We start from the raw sequence: 19,128 nt of genomic DNA, 5'->3' as shown, positions 1-19,128 counted from the left end.
GTGAACACTGACATTCTCAAGTGTGATTTGACTTCATACTGGGACCAACTTGTCTTCCAAGAGAAGGCATCTTTCCTTTAAAAATGCAAGTGACTAATAGGATCTGAAATACATAAACTTCCTTTATAAGCAAAGGAAACTAAAGAGTTTAAGTTTAAAAGTTAAAGTTAAAAATTATCTGTGATGGAACAACAATCATTAACGTAGGAGTGTTAGGAGTCACTCAGGGTTACATAGTGGATAATTCCCAAGCCATTAAAGGTAGATCAGGTCCTGGGCAGGAAAAAATTCATTTGTTTATTTCACAGAGAGCTGCTCCAAGACTGAATCACATGGGTCTCAGCTTTACAAGGTTTACATACACAATTGTTATTTTGCTGCTTATAATTTTCAATTTGAATAGGTCAGGAAATGTAGTTTATCTATAGTAACTTAAGTATCCCCTTTAGTTTTTTTTTTTGCGGTACGCGGGCCCCTCACTGCTGTGGCCTCTCCCGCCGCCGAGCACAGGCTCCGGACGTGCAGGCTCAGCAGCCATGGCTCACGGGCCCAGCTGCTCCGTGGCATGTGGGATCTTCCCGAACCGGGGCACGAACCCGTGTCCCCTGCATCGGCAGGTGGACTCTCAACCACTGCGCCACCGGGGAAGCCCTCCCCCTTAGTCTTTAGTGTGCTTTTCAGAGTGGTTTCTTTTGTTTTTTTTCAGTGTTCATTTTATTTTTTAAACATCTTTATTGGAGTATAATTGCTTTACAATGGTGTGTTAGTTTCTGCTTTATAACAAAGTGAATCAGCTATACATATACATATATCCCCATATCTTCAGAGTGGTTTCTGATCTTCATTTCTTCCTGGGGTAGGCAAAACAGCATAGGAGAAAGATTCTGGGCTCTGGAGTCCAGAAAACTTTCCATTTAATCCTGACGGACTCTACTCAGTCGTGCCTTCTGTTGGACATGTTACCTAACTTTTCAGAGTCTTTTCTTCTTCTATAAAATGGGTATAGTAAAATCTGCTCCATGATTTGTTATAAAGATTAACATAATTCACATAGAACTTGATAAGTGATGCTGAGAAACAATGGACTTGGCTGTGTGGACAGAGTTATGTTTTCTAAGTTTATAACTGAGCAATTATTTGAAATATGGTACATGGGACAAACACGGAAAGAAATGAAGAACACTTAGTAACACCAGCAGACACTTGCATTTTTGTGAATTAATCCCAAACATCTTTCTTCCTTGAACCTAACATTATTGTTCACAAGTGATGGAAATGCTGAAAACGAGTCACTGTTCACCAGGTAAGCCTGGCCTGGACCATCAGCTGCCTGGGCTTTCACTGTTTTAACCCCACTGTGTTATTTTCTTCCTCTGTCATTTTGTAATCAGTTGTGTCTTGATAGGACGTGATGAAATATACAACTCCATCCTAGTAAGCATCTTTACTTCTATTCTACAAGCAATGTCCTTTAGCAATTATTATAATTTACAAACTTAACTCTGTAAGAAGAACAATTGGGATAGTATAATTTCCCTCAAAGGCATTGCAAGTACATTATTCATACAAATAAATAGAATCTATGTAATACAAATATATATGATGTGTGTACATATGAATATCACATCCTTATACTTTATTTCTCTATATACACATACAGTTTTGTATAAAAAATATCCTGAAATAATAACCATCTGTAATATCCTCTACAGCAGTGGGTCCGCAGAGTTTAAATGATTGATGTCTTTCAGAAATCTCTAGGCAACCAGGTGGTACAATTATTAACCACCCGCAGGAACTTGGCTTCAAAGCGAATCTATTAGGATCAGAATCTGTACCATCCATATCCAAAGCACAGAAAGTCCTGGCCACCAGATGTCACCATTCTTCTATTTCCCTCCCAGTGCCCAAAGAGGGAGAGAGATGTTATTTTTCTTCCAAGGGACTGAGGGAAATACGTGCCTCCCAACATTCCTGGCATTTCACATAAAAGTCTTATTAAGAGGAATCATCCTGCCCATGCACATTTCCTTGCGGTTCTTGATCGTTACCTGGACACTTCCTGACAGCTGAGGATCTAAGTGGCTGATAATTTGGGGCTCATCTGGTCAGGAATTGTTAGAGCCATTGCCTCCAGCTTGGAGTTAAAGGTAGGACTGACCTAATGTGCCTAGGGCCTAGAGTAACTCCATGGAACAGGTGCTACAGGGTGTGTTCTACTAAGATCCTGGAGACGGGAGACCTCCCCCACCAGCTGGGTGGCCCTGAGAGCTTACTTACAAAGTGAAGGACTTGGACTAAGTCATTTCTAGGGTCTAAGAATTCCATGATCTTCAGGTTTTAAACGCCTCTGCTGGGAAGGGTGGGCAGCAGAGTAGGGTGATCTGAGTTTAAGAAAGAAGACCCCAGGGGGGACAGTGAAATGGGGGTGGAGAAATTCTGCAGGGAAGATAAGGGAAATTGGAACATAAACCTTCATACAGTGACTTGATGTAGTGACTGGTTACAGGGCTTGGAACTTGATGGGGTTATGAACCTTGTAATTTCCACCCCTAGGTAATTCACCAGGTCACTGTCATTCCATTCCAGATACTATACTTAACAGGGATCTGTAATGCTTAGCGTTGTCTCCTTGGTTGGATTTAATATGTGGTGTCAGTCAGTGTTCTTTGTGGTGCCTTCAGGGCATGATGTGTTTTATTTCTTTCTGAATTTACAACAGTACAGTGTTCAGCTAGCCAGTCCAGAGTGTTCATAAAATCCGGGGGCGGGAGTGGGAAAGAGAAAGAGAAATGGAATTCATTTGTTGAGTGCCTACTATGTGCCAGGTATTGCTAAGTACTTTACATATATTTTATTTCATCTTCAGAATAACCTCAAGAAGCCCCATTTATTATGTTCGTAGATAAAGAAGTTGAATTCAAATGGTTAAGTGGGTTGCTCAAGGTCACAGCAACCAAGTGGCAGAAACATATACTGCTTCATAAAGCCCATTCTACAAAGATGGAAACTGAGGCTCAGGGCATTGATTCAAGCTGCCCGTCCGGTAGATGGTTGAGTCCATAATCTCCCGTCACTGGGCTTAACTGCTGGAAGGTCCCTGGTGCTGAGAGGCCTGGACTGCACCTCTCTGGAGGATGCATTGTCACATCAGCATTTGCACATTTGCCCCTGACCTTGCTAGAATAGTATTTGTGGCTGCGAAGTGTCTCCCTTGCTGCCTTCGGGTTGCGGAATTGAGAGGTTGGTAAAGTCCTCTCCGACAGGGTTGGTAGTTTGCAGACGGCCCCTGAGAGGCTGGGGCGTTCCGAATTGGCTGAGCGCTTCGCGGCGAGGGCGGGGAGTTTGCAGAACGTCCCCGGCCGGAATCCCTGCCTTAGAGAGCTGCGAGCCCAGAAGCGGGGAGAAGTTGGAGAGGTCGGGAGGGGAGGGTAGGAAGAATTTGAAGCCAGACCCCCCGCCCTGGTCAGCTGAGCCCCCGAGGAGCGTCTCTGCAGTGTCCAGGCCGAGTGTGGACGCGCCGTGCGCGGCCCCGCCAGGGCTGAGAGTTTGCAGACCGTCCCTGCCGCGGCCCGCTCGGCGGCGGCCCTGCGGCTGCCGCGGCGGCCCCGGGCTCGATCCAGCCCAGGTAGCCCCGCCGCAGGCTCGGGGTGCCGCGACCCCGTGCCCCGCGGAGCTTGGGTCCCCCCGGGGACGGCAGCTGGCAGGCACTCCCGGCTGTTGCTGCTGCTGCTCCTCAACAAGGAGGTGAGAGCCAGTGGGTCGGGGCGATCGCGTCGAAGCTTTCCATCTCCACGGGGAGATGAACGCAGAGGGGACCGCGGAGGGCGCGGGGAGCTGGGCGCGGGAGGCGGGGGGAGAGTCTGCTCCGTGGGCTGCGCGGCTGGGGGCTTCCGCCCGCCGCCCCTCCGCCGCCTGCGTGGGTGCCCCGGCCGCTCTGAGACAGCCGGGAGTGCAGCCGGGGACACGCCTGGAGGCGCCCACCTACCCGGGGCAACCCCTTCTCAGGGGAGACTGCAGGCCCCCATGGCCCCTGGGAAGTGGGGGGTTTGGGCTTTTCAAGGGACTGTCCGGGGTAGGCTTTGGTTGCGCGGGCTGGAGGCGAGCGGCCAGGAATGGTAGAGGGGCGCTCGGACCGCGGAGGAGCCTGGTGGGGTCACGCTGCGGGTGTGGGCCGGGCTGGGGTCCCCGGGACCTGGGCGCGCAGGGCGGACTCAGCTACCGGCCAGTGGGGAGGAACAACAAGGGAGGCTGGCTCCCGGCTCCGGGGGAAGGGGGATGCGGTGGGCGGGCGCTCTGGTCCTGGGGACCAGGGAAGCCCGGGGGTGCCCCCCACCCCTAAGGGACCTCCGTGGGCCCACGATCCCGCTGGCGCGCTCCGGAGGCTGCCTGGCCGGAGAGGCTGCGGGGAGCGCAGAGCCCACACCCGCGCACATAATCCCCGAGAGCATGCTCAGTGCAGCCCTGGGAACTTCCTGCCGAGTCGCGAGCCGCCCCGGCCCCCTCCTGGCCCCCTCCCGGCCCGCGGCTGGCAAACTTGGGGGCGCGGCGCCCTCCAGTCGCCCTTTCGCGTCCCCTCGGCCCTTGCCTCGCCTTTGCCCGGCTCCCAGGGCTGCTCTCGCCGGTCGCCCCCGCGGCCGAGAATGGGGGCGTGGACGTTACCCCCAGCTTCCCGAGGTCAGGTCCGAGGCCGGGTGGCTAGAGGCCTGGCGGTGAGGCCTCTTGATGGGGGCACCGGCTCGCGATGCGCTCGCCGCGCGCACAGACCGGGCGCCGTGAGCAGACCGGGCGCCGTGAGCAGACCGGGTGGAAGGGGGTGTGTGAGCCAGGGGACGTTCGCTCACACACTCGCTGTCACACACAATGCCGTGGTTTCGTAGCTGCCGCGCGGAAGAGGGAAGAGGTGGCGCTTGCATTGCCGGGCCGCGTTTGGAGCGCGAACAGGGTGCTGGGCGCTTGGGTACTGCGGTAACCTGGAGACGCATAAGGTTTTCAGAAATGCCGGAGTCGAGGTCTGTGGCCGGGTACTCCTGATATTGACTGCCAGGCCCGGCCCAGGGCGGACGCCGCTGTCCGCACCCGGCTCTGGCGGCACAGTTAGGGAAGGCTGGGCACTTCTGGGGCTGTGAAGTTGAGGAGGGGAAAGCTGAGGTTTGTGCGGGGTTCCGTGGCATGACAGCACTGCACCTGTAAACAACTCAGATCCAAGTGTTAGAGGTAGGATCTCATTCTCTAGAGAGGCAAGTGGGAAGCTGGTGCGACCCGCCCCCGTTCATTGTCAGCACCTGAGGGACTTGGTTTTTTACTCCGAGAGACACACCCCCTACCGCCCACCTCCCCCCAACCCCCTCCCCAGTTTAGCTACCCACATCCTGAGCCTTGACTCAGGATCAGAACTTCCTTGTCTTTGATTGGAGAAAATCACCAAACTGTTTCCCATGATAGGCACACCATCACAGATCTTTCTTAATAAATAAATTTTCGTACCACCTCCCCCTCCCCCCCCAACCCCAAACCACAGATTCTTTTTGCTGTTATTGTTCAGGGCTGAGATAGGCTCCCTCAAATTCGTTTGGCTTGGTTAGGATTAGAGCAAAGCTCTCCTTTCTAGAGGCCTTTTTAGTTTCTCCAGTTACCAACTTGATGTCCGTGCAGTCAACTTGAAGAGGAGAGGCCCTGAGCAAGGAGGTGATGGCAGAGCGGGAAGAGGGTGACCTTTTTGCTTCTTGGAGGGACAGGGCAAGAGGAGAAGGATGCTGCTCTGCCCCGATCCCTGGCTCTGGCAGAGCTGGGTGCCTGGACAGAGGTTTGGGCTTTTCTTTTCTTCCCCTGCTTTGTTCCAGCCCGCCTTCCTGAGTTTGGGACACTTGTGACTAGAGTCACTGGAAGAAAGGCGTCTGGAGTCCTGCTTTGGGGCTTGGCAGGGTTCACACCTACACAAGCAGCTGCAGGTTGGTTTTAAGGTGACTGTAGTCGCAGGAGGGCTGGTGGCTCTGCTCAGGCCTGCCAGTTGCATCTGTGTTCCAGCCTCGTGGGCCTCTGAATCGCCTCAGCAGTGCGCATTTCAAGTGCTTTGTGTTTGGAAGTGTGAATATAGTACTCATTTATATATATTCACACATCCGTATATACGTTTTTATAAAGAAGCGTGTGCATATGTATGTGCATATGCAGTGTTCTTTGGTAGCATCTTGGAGCTGGAAAGGACCTCAGGAGATCACAAGAATTCAAATTTGCTACCTTCCCATTCAGTTTTCTCAGTTTAAAAATAACCAGCCAGCCTTCTGCCCAGCTGGCCTCCAAAAGCATTGCAACAGCAGAGTCCCCCTGTGATCCTAGCCGAGGGGGCCTTTGGTTCCTGACCTTTGGTTCTTCCACTGAGAAGTGAGCCTCCTCGCGATCATTCTAGATGTCACTCTGATATTTGACATGACTTTTCCTAATGTTCCATGTGGTTCGGGATCTAAGTCACTGCAGAGTCACTCTCAGGTTGATTTTGGCGCGGGGGGGGGGGACAGACAGTGACCAGTGTCCCCTGCAGAGATGTCTGGAAAACTGCCCAGAGCAGTTTTCCCACCCCAAGTCTTGCTTGGGATGGAAAGTTCCTGTCCTTTTGCACTCTGGTCCTCCAGGCAGGTAGTTGCTCTGCTCCTTCCCTAGAGGCCTGGAGAGCAGTGAGGACTCTTATTCCGTCCTCTTTGTGTGTCTTGGCTTACTGGCTGTAGGAGGGTGGTGTGGTGGTTGGAGGTGGCGTTCTGTGCCGATGTTGTCACAGTAGCTCTCCGGAAAGCCCGTGCTGTCAGGAGGATTATCTCTGGGGTTTGTTATGGGGGATGGCAAAGTCTGGGGAAGGGTCCCGGTGTCAGGTGACACCAGGTGTCAGCCAAAAGTAACAGATAGTTTTGGCTGAAGGAAGGTGTGTGTGTTTCAGAATCTAGATACTTTAGGGAATTCCCTGGCTGTCCAGTGGTTAGGACTGTGCGCTCTCACCCCGAGGGTCCGGGTTTGATCCCTGGTCGGGGAACTAAAATCCAGCAAAAAAAAAAAAAAAAAAAAGATACAGAATCTAGGTACTTTAAAAAAAAGAGAGGTGATACCTTTATATTTGGGGGAGAGTGCCAGGTGGGTGACAGCGGAGAGGTTTGGGTAAGAAATAAATTTGGTACTTGCCAGGGCACGTTTTACTAGGCTGCCTTTAAAGTTCATAATTGCTTTGAAGTATAGAGTCACTCTTTTTTTTTTTTTTTTTTTTTTTCAGTACGCGGGCCTCTCACTGTTGTGGCCTCTCCCGTTGCGGAGCGCAGGCTCAGCGGCCATGGCTCACGGGCCCAGCCGCTCCGCGGCATGTGGGATCTTCCCGGACCGGGGCACAAGCCCGTGTCCCCTGCATCGGCAGACGGGCTCTCAACCACTGTGCCACCAGGGAAGCCCTAGAGTCACTCTTAATAGCCAGAAGATGGCTTCAGTTAAAAAAAATTTTTTTTAAATTGAAGTGTAGTTGCTTTACAAGGTTGTGTCAATCTCTGCTGTACAGCAAAGTGACTCAGTTATACACATATAGACATTCCTTTTTTATATTCTTTTCTGTTATGGTTTATCCCAGGATATTGAATAAATGGCTAAACTTTTAAATTCCTGTTTGAAATTGAGTCTAGATCTCCCTAAACCCCTCTTCTTAAAGTTGCTAATCTAAGCCATGTCCTCATACTGTGTCACATCCTGGGTCAACACGAAAAGTCCAAGCATAGTTGTGACCTCAGTGCCAGCTGTAGGTTCTCACGGGGTGTTTATCAGGCAGCCACCTTGAGTCATACATGGTGGGCGCTGGTGCTGGGTATGAAGGCGTACATCCTCCTTCAAAATTACCGTCTCACTTTTAATTCATCTCACCTTCTCTTTCAGTATATTAAGGCAAATTAATAGCTCTTGGAAAGCCGCCAAAATGGGTGTCAGGAGCCTTAGTACTGTAACCACGTTCTCAGCTGGAAGAGTTGGGACTCCATCTCTATTTGCCAGCTTGGACTGTTGTATTTATGTGTTTGTTTTCTCATTTCCACAACGAAGTGCCTCCTTCCCCGACTTCGTCATATCTGGAAAGCTGTATGTGCGCATGGGAAAGGTTGGAGGAATCACTTTATTTCTTCAAGATCCCACCGCTCTCTTGTCTGGACACCTAACCTTCTGGAAAGAGAACAGGGTCCTTCCTATCCGGGCCCTTTGTCCAGCCTCACAGATCTGGACAAGAAAGAGGGATAAGCTATCTGGGCTGGGCTTGGGGGGGGCAGGGTGCAGTTCTCCCTGTAAATGGGCACCCCCAGCAGTTAACGCCTGCTGAACCTTGGCCCCAGCTGGGGCGGTTACCTAGGATGGCTAAGGAGTATTTCTCCACCCTGTTGCTCATGAACTCAGGAGCGAGGTGTATGCAAGTACTTCGTTACCTGTAGGAGTTAAGTACTGGTGTTTGCAACTGATTTACTTTTTCAAAAATGTCAGCATTTCAGCGTTATCCGTAGAAGAATAACAGCCTCACTGATTTACACCCTCTGTAATTTGGGGGCGATGGCTGCTGAGGGCATGGGTACCGCCCACTGACTCCTGCCTAAGCTCCGCCCACCGACTCCTGCTTAAATAGCCACTCCTTAGGGCTGCATTCTCGGCATAGCCGCTTCTAAGGCCTGGCATGCTGGTAAGATGCTTTTTCTAATATCCCACCCAGAACAGTGCTCTGCTATGATAGTTTTGGATCTCTTTCATGTCTCCGTCCACCCATGGGAGTGTGTTATGTTGGTGATCAGCGGAGATGGTATGTCTGGGTGGAGAAGTGTCGAGAGCAGGTGGGCGAGGAAACTCGGAGCGATGGTGATGAGAAATGTATCTGTATCTTCTAGAGGTGACACGATTGCAAAGGCTTCTTTCCTATCCCATTTACTCCTCGCTACAACGCCGAGGTGGATGGTATTGTTATTCCCAGTTTCCACAGTAGGGAGACTGAGGAATTGGGAGGTTGTGAAAGCTGGCCAGGGCCACGCACAGCTAGCCACTTGCGGCAGGGTAAGGATTCGAACCCGGGTGGTCTAGGTCCCGAGCCCGCGTTAGCTGGACTGTGCTTAGTTGTTTAGGCTAGCAAGCTCACCCTGTACTGGCCAGCGCTGGCTTTCCAACCAAAGCCAAGAGGAGTCTTAGGCACTCAGGGGTTGGAAGGGACCTCAGGGAGATCTCCCTGCGTCCTTTCTCTTTTTAGCTGCGGTCCTGGAGGTGCAGGGAGGTAGAAGCACTTGCTCGAAGTCCCTCTGGCTGACAGCAGTGGCCAAACTGGGCCTTGGTCCCTCAGGGACAAGTGACAACAGCTGATAACAGATGTGTGCCTGCCTTGTTTAGAGAAATGACCCAGGAAAAGAATGTGATGGTCATTTGGCGTCTGTCCCACCCACTCCCAGAACCCTGTGTGCTCACACCCAGCCTCACCCTGCAATCTGGTGGGGAACAGGTGGGTGTGCCCCACTCCTTTCTCCAGCCCCAAATGGGAGGATGTAAGCAACTTACGTGCCTTTACATGAGGTGCTCCCTTGTTCATGTCACCTTTTAAGTTTGACATCTTAGGAATTTGGCCTGGGATGGATTTTACATTTCACTCTTAAATATTCCTTTTCTCTCTCTCCCTCTGTCTCTCTGTGTCAATCTCTGCAGCTGTGTCTTACAGCTCCTGGCTCCTCTCAGTGTTGATTTCCACCCTTTAGGAGCATGGGGTGGGCCGGGGGTAACCCGGCAGAGGAGTCAGGGCTATTTCTCAACATTTCCAAGGAGGGGCCTGTGAAGACATTCCCTTAGTATCTGTGGGATCCTAGAAAGAGAGCTAAGGCCCTGCAAAATATTCCTCCGACCACCGGGATTTTCGTGCTTCGTGGAATTTTCCCATTCGGCGTGCCAACAAGCACCATTTCCTTTCATCTTATTCCTTACATATGACCGGGCTTGCATCAGACATGACATTGCTCTCACCTGTTCCTGATTCTGAACACTTCTGGTTAATACATAGTCCCTAGCTGCTCAAAAGTTTAAAGTCTAGGCCTGGTCAGGGCCCACACAGAAGAGTTAAGTTCAGTTATAAAGCAGTATGCAAATGAAGAACACATTAATTCAGCCCATATGACCGCTTTGGGCTTCAGTTCTTATGTTGGAAAGTAGGAGGGGATTGAACGAGCTCCAACGTTCTGTTCAGTCCTAAAGTTGTATAATCTTACACATGTGGCAAAGGAAGTGTAGAATAAAGAAATAAAATTCCCTTATTGAATAAAAAAAGATTGAGGAGAAACTCAAGTTGTTTTTGCCTTTGCTGGCAGAATCTTTAGTAGACAGTTGAAATGCTTACCTAACAAGAACCAGCCCTTTATGATCACTATCTTTTGGGATGTGTGTTTTTGTATGTTTAGAAATAAGAGGCCACGGTCCGTCCTTCTCAGCCTAGAAATAACCGGCTTAGCCAGCTTCCCCTAGTGAAGCTTTTTTTTTTTTTTTTCCCCTCTTGGGAAATTGAGATTCAAAGAGCAGAAGATGACCAGGCTCACAGAGTTCTGTGGTTCTGTGGCACAGCGTCCTGGGGAAAGTGCCTAAGAATTTGCACTGGACCAAATTCTTTATATAACTTCATCGCTGCTTCCCTTTGAAACATCTATGTTGAAGGAATAGAGACTTTGATATCAGTCTCCTTGCAGCTGCTTTTTTTTGGGACCGTCTGTTATTTTCAACTCTGATTTTTTTGTTTACTAATGTTTATTCCACTGAGGAGTTTTCTAAATGACCAATTCTTTCTCTTACACATCTTGTTTAGGAAAGCACTGTCTTTGCCTCTTGCTAAGTATGATCTTTCTGTTTTCCTTCCATACTTTTCTTAGTATTTGTGTTTGTATACTTCCCTTACCCCATCTCCTAGAATTTTTCAAAGCCACCAAGGTTAGAGGCGCCCTAAGTGGGGACTTGGAGGGAAAGGGATGCTTTCCTCCATCTCCCTCCCCAATATTGTTCATCATATGTATGAGGAGTCCCAGTCTGATGTGAGATCCTTTCAAACATAGCTTCCAGCCCCTCTGTCCATCGGGATGGCCTACCTTCTTTAACAGAGTTCTCAGCTCCAGCGACTAATAATGGTCCATTTCCCCCTCCTCCCCTTCTGTGATGCCTAACCACTGTGCTTGCTAGATTTAAAGGTGACATTATATGTGGGTAATCTTTCACGGTACATAATTTAGTACAGGCAAATGTTATCAACTTTCTTCTATATTTCACCATTCCTTATTTCCTATTCTGGTGGGAGCTCCAGAAAGGGAGAGTTTTTTTCCCCCAGGTTGGTTAAAAAATTACATCTGGCTCCAGGGGTTTCCGCAGCAAGGAGTCTGGAGCTCTGTAGGTATGATCGGAAGCCGCATAGCCTTGCACGGGGCCCGACACAAGAGTCACGTGATCAGCTGGGCAGCATGGCGTCATGCGTTAGCTCCGTCTCCGGCAGGTGGGGCCTCTCCGCAGTTAGAGGGCTGTCCTCAGGCAGGTCAGTTTGGCGCTGGGTGGTTCTGGTTTCTCATCCATCAAATGAGGCATCTCTTAGTGTCTCCTGCATCTGTGGGATCTGTGACTTCCGGGCTGAACCCAGCACACTCATCTACTGTAGTTTCTTTAATCTGTCCTTAAGAATATTCTTAGATGTATTCCTAATTTTGGGGTCCTCTTTGTGCCGGTTTGGAGTTCTGTTTTTCAAGTCAATCAGTGGACTTTTTGTACACTTTTTTCTCCCTCACTGTGAGCATTATTTGTGGGCTCAGGAAGCCCAACAAATTGAGACTTTGTGTGTGTGTGTGTTCATGTCCACACACCACTAGGGCTTGTTACCTTATTGTCCTGTTATCTATAAACAGAAGTGGAAGTGATCAGAGTCGGAGCTGCGTATCTCTGGAATAGCCATCAGTTAAATGAAACCTGTAGAAAGTTTCTGTGGAAGTAGTTTTAAAATATGGCTTTTCCCCTAGCACGTGCTTGTCAGCTATAGCCAGGGGATCCTTGGAGATTGTATGGATAAATAATGATTTAATTGTATTTCCCAGTAGCCTGCAATGAAGTGTTTTCCTGGTTAATGAGTTGCTTATTCGGTCATACTGCCTTTCCTTTCATTGCCCTTATAACCAGAATCAGATACAGCTTTCCAATTCTGATGCCATGCCTGGTTAGTGTTCTCCACGTTCCACAGTTTCTTCCTTCTGGTTCAGTGGCTTCAAGAGAGACTTTTCTATTTCCTCGTTGTCAGCCTTTGTGTAAAGGTGACAAGTTACATCATCTTTCTGTTACTGCTTTAACAAATAACAACAGACTGGGTGGCTTAAGGCAACACAAATTCATTGTCTTATTATGTTATGTTGAAGGTCAGAGGTCCAACACGGGTCTTACTGGCTAAAATCAAGTTGTCCATTCCTTCTGGAAGCTTTAGGGGAGAATCCTTTGCCTTGCCCCTTTATCTGCCAGTGGCTACACACATTCACAGGCTCCTGCCCATTCCTCCAGCTTCAAAACCAGCAATGTTGGGCTGACTCCGTGTCCCTCTGCCATCAGGCTGGGACCACAGCTAGGAAAGATTCTCTGACTTTAAGGATCTATGTGATTAGATTGGTCCACCCAGATAATCCAGGATAGTCTCATTTCAAGGTCCATAGCTTCATCACACCTGTCCTGTATTCACAGGCTTCAGGGATTAGAATGTGGACATCCTCGGGGGCCATTTTTTTGCTGCCACAGTCCCCAAAACTCTTTGTAAAGAAATGGTTTTCTAGTTTTTATGTAAAGGAACTGTACTTTTCTGTCGAGAAACTTCACTTCTCAGGAAATTTTCCTATTGCCTTGTTCCTCATCTTTTTGAATATATTTAAGTTAACTGTTTGCAAACAGTGTCTTAAGATTTGAGGTCTGAGGTGGCCAGACGTTGAGCTACACACATTTCGTGTTCCGGCTGATGTTATGTTAGTAGGTCCTATTTTTTTTTTTTTTTTTTGCGGTACGTGGGCCTCTCACCGCCACGGCCTCTGCCGTTGTGGAGCACAGGCTCCGGACGCACAGGCTCACTGGCCATGGCTCACGGGCCCAGTGGCTCCGCGGCATGCGGGATCCTCCCGGACCGGGGCATGAACCCGCATCCCCGGCATCGGCAGGCGGACTCTCAACCACTGCGCCACCAGGGAAGTCCAGTAGTCCTATTTTTATGATGAGGAAATTGAGGTGCAAAGGAGACCTGCACAGGGTCATGTAGCCAGAAGTGGCGGAGCCAGGCTGCAGAACTGGATCTCATTGATTCCAAAGCCTATGTTCTTTTCACTCTGCCTTCCTGCCTTAGAAGTGATAATGGAAAACCAAAGTGAGAAATGGTAATGGGAAAGCTTAAAACAATGTAAAATCTCTCTGCTTCTGCCAAGGTGATGATGACGAATAGTAAATAACGTCTGTGGCAGATTGATTGCACTAATGGCCTCCGTGTATCCACACTCTTTGCCTTGTAACTTACTAGTCCCCATCCTTCCCCTTCCCCATTCCTGGCCACGTGACTGCTTTGGCTCCTGGGATGTTAGCAGATGCCATATAAACCGTTTAAGAGCCTACGAGTTTCTGATTGACCTTTTACACAGCTAGGCGTGCTTGCTCAGATCCCTGCCAGCCCCATGAAAGCGTGCCTGGGCTAGTCTAAGGGAGGGACTGAGAGATGCAGGGGAATGAGCCAAGTTGTGTCAGCTGAGGCTCTCCTGGACTAGCCAGCCCCCAGCTAAACTTCATGCTGGTCGAAGTCTCCTGAGCTTATCTTGCCAAGATTAGTTAAGCCTGTCCTAGGCTTAACTAGGTTGGACGGAACCAACCAGCCAGCTGACCTGTAGAGTTGTGGAAAGCATTGATGATTATTTTAAGCCACAGAGTTCTGGGGGAACTTTGTTATGCAGCCATTGCTAACTGATGCACAGCTCAGATCAGATGTTTGCATAGCATAAGAAGCAGTTTTAGTGTCCTTTTGAAGATCATTTTGGACTACTTGTAACTAATTCATATTCTTTTTACAAATTTTAATATATTTTAAAATATTCTTTTAAGATTATACGTTAGGCTTAAGAACTTGCCCATTATATCTACCCTTTTTTCTTTCTTGTTTTTTAAACATGAAAGTCCTGTAAACTCTTATCAGTTTCAGTCAGAAGAAAACTTGTTTTTTTCTTCTCAAACTATTTATCATTTCTAACACGGTGGCTTTTGACTCTCAACCTACAGTAAGAAATACATATTGACCAGAACTCACATATACACGTGTGTATAGCAGCAAGAAAACTTTCATGAGATACTACCTACCCTTCTACCTCTCATGGCCTCTGATGTTTTCTACCCTTCCATTTGCTGAAAAAATTCTGGTCTGGAGTCAGCGCTGTGGCCTGCAGCCCATTTTGTAAATAAGGTTTGGTTGGAACGCAAAGATTGTTTATGGCTGCTTTCAAGTCACAATGGTAGAGCCAAGCAGTTGTGACAGAGATCTCTGGCCTGCGCAAAGCCTAAGGTATTTACTCTCCTGCTCTTGAAGACAAAGTTTTCTGACCCTTGTCCTGAATTGGTTTCATAACCCATTGGTGACTTGTGAGCCTCCATTTGGAAGACACACCGTTCAAGGGACTATTAGCTCTCCTGATAACTCTTCTGGAAATGACACTAAACAAATCCGGAAGATGTGAAAACTAACCCTTTTCCTGTGTTCCACTCAAATTCTCTGGTTTATTCACTTAGATTCAACAATTAAGTTTTTGCTATTTAACGTTATACCTGATTGGCTTATACAGGAAACTTTTCAAGCATTTCAGAAGTGTTTCATTGTAAGCAGGCTCCCCCCTCTCCCCGCTTTCTAATTTAAATGAGGCTTTCTTGTGGAAAGTAGCTGGCATTAAAATGGACACAAATTCTATTCAAGTGCTAGTTATTTATTCATTAGATTCCAGCAGTGCCTTTTTTTGTGATATAATGGAGTCCATTAGTGGAAGAGGTTGAACAACAGTCATCTTGGGTTCTTTTAGAACACCTTTCTGAATTAGGGTGATATTAATTCTGAGCATAATAAAATTTAGAGACATTAAGTCATGGGCTTATGGAGTTGGAAAGTCTCTGGAAAATTTTTTTTTCCCTTTTTACTCAGATATCTAATTGGGCCCTTAAAGGCTAAATTTCTCCGATATCTAAATTTCCCAAGCCTGCCGGGGGAGGACAACATTGTTTATGTTGTGTGGCTAATGAGACTGATGAGAAGGAGCTGAGGCAGAAGAGGCTTCAGAAGGATCTGGATCTGTCTAGACTCTGAAATGCCAGATGAAGAATGGGCACTGGCCCATTTATTTACTGGCAGTGAGAACAGAGTCAAAACCAAATGAGCTTCAAGTACAGCATGGGGAGCTTTGGTAAAAGTCTGAGCAGCGTCCCCCAAATAAAGTAGGTTCTTCGAAAAAGAATAGGTTCTTCTGGGCTTCCCTGGTGGCGCAGTGGTTGAGAGTCTGCCTGTCGATGCAGGGGACACGGGTTCGTGCCCCGGTCCGGGAAGATCCCACATGCCGTGGAGCAGCTGGGCCCGTGAGCCACGGCCGCTGAGCCTGCGCGTCCGGAGCCTGTGCTCCACAACGGGAGAGGCCACAACAGCGAGAGGCCCGCGTACCGCCAAAACAAACAAACAAAAGAGTAGGTTCTTCTAAACTTGTTTTTTTTTTTTTTTTTTGCGGTACGCGGGTCTCTCACAGTTGTGGCCCCTCCCACAGCGGAGCACAGCCTCCGGACGCGCAGGCCCAGTGGCCATGGCGCACGGGCCCAGCCGCTCCGCGGCATGTGGGATCTTCCCAGACCGGGGCACGAACCCGTGTTCCCCTGCATCAGCAGGCGGACTCTCAACCACTGCGCCACCAGGGAAGCCCTGTCTAAACATTTTTGATGTGAGCTGCCCTCCTTAGTTCAGGTGGGTGGCCCTCCCAGCAGGGGATTGGACGTGTGTAATGAATAAGGAGTCTTGGGTGCTGGCGACACACACCCGCTGGAGCTTGCTTCAGCACGAGTGGAGAGTTCACCTCAGGGCCACAGGAACGGAGCTGTGAGCTGCCAGCAGCCTGGGATCAAAGCTCTGGGGACCCCAGGGACCCCAGGAACCCCGTTGCTTCCTTGCTGCCTCCATCGGCCTCACTGCTTATTTCTCTTCCCTGCCTTGTTCTGCTTTTTGTGTCCCAAGGGCAGAACTCTGGGTAAGGGCGCTTGTTGCTGGGTAAGCCACTCAGCAAGACTGATCTTTCTCTTATTATGCAAATGCAAGTTTCCTGGGCAGTGTCCCCTGAGCGGTCCAGCTTGACGTCACCCAGAGGTGGGCAGAGCGTGGGTACTGCAATGTGGATTTTGGCTAGCTCTAGGGAGTTTATTGGGGGCATTTTAGAAATTTAGGGAACAGTTTTGGTTGTCAGTGAGTTAGGTGTGCTACTACCATTTACTGGATGGGGACCAGGGATGCCAACATCTGTGATGGGTAGAATAGTCTTACACCCCTACGTGTATCCTGTGTCTCACTATGAGACTATTACCATGGCTGTTGCCCCAGAATCATACCCCTGCCCCTCCCTTGAATAGAAACCAAATCTGATCTAAGTTTCAGGTGGAAGCTGCAAAGAGGGAAAAAAAAAAAAAGGGTTGGTTAGAATCAACTAGGCCCAAGATGACAGAAGATTTACCTTCCTGTAGACCTTGAGCCTCATTATACGCTCATTATAATATATTAACATGCTAAATGACACACCCACAGGCGCCATGACACTTGACGATTGCCATGACAGCCACTGGAAAAGCCCAGGCAATGACTGAAAAGGAGAGTTGGTACAGTTCCAGGTCCAAACCACACCCCTCCTCTCAGATAACTCATCAGTATTTCTCCCACTGTTTCCAAATCCCAATCTTTAATCTCCACCCTCCTATATATTTGGTGTCTCTGTCGGAATTGGATTAATTTGATTTGCAGACTAGGTTCCCTCTTCTCCAGTCTTTGGCTACTGAATACAGCTTGTGCTGTTCCAGTCTCAGCATTGGTTTAGTTATTGGCTACTCGAATCCAATCTGAAAAAGAGCATCCTCGGTGAAGACTAGGGGGGCTTTGCCTGGCGCAGGTCTGGTGGGCCAATTTGGTAACAAGATGATTGTGGATGACAAAACCCATTTATTACCTGAACCTAGAGACCTAACTTATACATGAAGAGTATTTTGCATGTTGCAAATAAACGTTGACTTTTCCAGTCAATGAAGAAAGATTGTGCTTTGTTTTATTGGGAAATTTACCAAGAGGTGTTTGCCATTTTGGAAACCACCCGCCCATGACATCACCATATCGCCTGTGGCAGTCCACACTTGTAGCTCACCTGTTTTTTTATTTTATGTGAAGTACAAGCATCTAACAACTTCTTAAGCCTTCTAGATTGGTCTTGTCCAACTGATTGCATATTGAAATACATGTTCAGTTTGTTATAAATTATTTTCCTTTTATTCTCATTTATATTACTATTAAAGCAATAAATACATATGTTTGAAAATGTGTTTAGGAAGGTTATCTAAGAATTTGATTTCAGGGAGTAAAGGGGTGTTAGAAGTTTGCTATAAGCCTTGAACTCGGGGGCTAATAACGTTTAGAACACAGCGCTAGGGGAAATGATTTGCAAAGTAATCCCCCCACCCGTGAGTCAACTGAATTAAATATCTCTTAACACTAACCGTTTAAAAAATAAAAAACTGTGGCCCACACATTGGGTACAACTGATGGAGAAAAAGGGAGTAGAGTTGTTGGCCCATTCTGCTTCTTCCATGGGTGGCTGACTCTCCTTGTGGTAGATCCTCCCTGCTCCCTTATAAGTGGTTGATTCTACTGCTGGGTTCTGGCTCTGTTGTGGGTCTCATGATTCTAGAAGAGCCGTAAGAGTAGGCGATGAAATCAGATTATCGCATGAGTTTCATGTGAGCTACTGCAGCCCTCTTTGCAGAGATTCAAGGGGATCTGTGAGCTTGCATGGGAAAGTATTACACCTTGATTTTCACTCACCGCTAACCAAAATTGAGCAATTCCTTAACTTTTGGATGTTGGCCACAAACCACAGTAATATTAGCATTGTCTGCAACTTTGTCACCAATAGGAAGCCCATATTTTCATATCAGATTTTAGATGGCTAACAGATAATCTTGAAACGTCATGTTCATTATGACTTAGAAATTATGGTGGTTATTACATGCTGCTAGATAGTGTTATTTAATGTATTAATAAACGAGCATATGTGTGGGGTTTTTTTTTAGCAATTTTGTTTATTTGTTTATTTATTGGCTGCGTTGGGTCTTCATTGCTGCGCGCGGGCTTTCTCTCTAGTTGCGGCGAGCGGGGGCTACTCTTCATTGCAGTGCGCAGGCCTTCCATTGCGGTGGGCCCTCTTGTTGCAGAGCACGGGCTCTAGGTACCCGGGCTCAGTAGTTGTGGCGCACGGGCTTAGTTGCTCCGCGGCATGTGGGATCTTCCCGGACCAGGGCTCAAACCCGTGTCCCCTGCATTGGCAGGTGGGTTCTTAACCACTGTGCCACCAGGGAAGTCCCAAGCATATGTGTTATTATGTCACAATTTTAAAAGTTTTTGGTAACCATATTTAAATATAATTGACTTCCTCTGTAATCCTATGTATTTTATTTTATACATTTCAAACATTTGGAGAAGGGGTACCATCTCACCTATCCGCCAAGGGGTGGGTAGTACAGAAATCGTGGAGTAGAATTGGGGAGCGGTCTGGATACTACACACCCCACCGCTGCGCTGTCTCTTCCATTCATTGGGGAGTTGACCACCTCGTGACTCAGCCTTTCCCCAAGACTGCCAGGTATGGGTTAGAGGGGGTGTGGGCTTATCTCCAGTTGGCTCATTTTCTTCTTAGACCTGGTCAAAGAATTGTGCTTGATCTGCCCTTGGGTCATTCTTTTATCATACACAAGGAGGCAAGTTTGTCAGAACAGTCCTCTGGCAAGGCTTGTGTTGATCACTACGCGGTACAAGATGCATTTAAAGCCTAACGGACTGATTATCTG

At 48.3% G+C, this 19,128-nt stretch overlaps 1 protein-coding gene across 2 annotated transcripts in view; it reads left to right on the top strand.

The window, feature by feature from the left end:
- The first annotated feature begins 3,352 nt into the window (after positions 1–3,352).
- Positions 3,353–19,128, top strand: part of MGAT5 (alpha-1,6-mannosylglycoprotein 6-beta-N-acetylglucosaminyltransferase) — a 367,372-nt gene continuing 351,596 nt past the window's right edge. For both annotated transcript variants that reach the window (XM_067742121.1, XM_067742120.1), the window contains exon 1: positions 3,353–3,747. The gene's annotated coding sequence lies outside the window, so the exon portion shown is untranslated. The remainder of the gene's footprint in view (positions 3,748–19,128) is intronic.

Source organism: Pseudorca crassidens, chromosome 6 (genome assembly GCF_039906515.1).
Source record: "Pseudorca crassidens isolate mPseCra1 chromosome 6, mPseCra1.hap1, whole genome shotgun sequence".
In the NCBI taxonomy this organism is placed as follows: Eukaryota; Metazoa; Chordata; class Mammalia; order Artiodactyla; family Delphinidae; genus Pseudorca; species Pseudorca crassidens.
The sequence above is the reverse complement of the archived record's forward strand: the minus strand, read 5'-3'. Positions and strand labels throughout refer to the sequence as shown.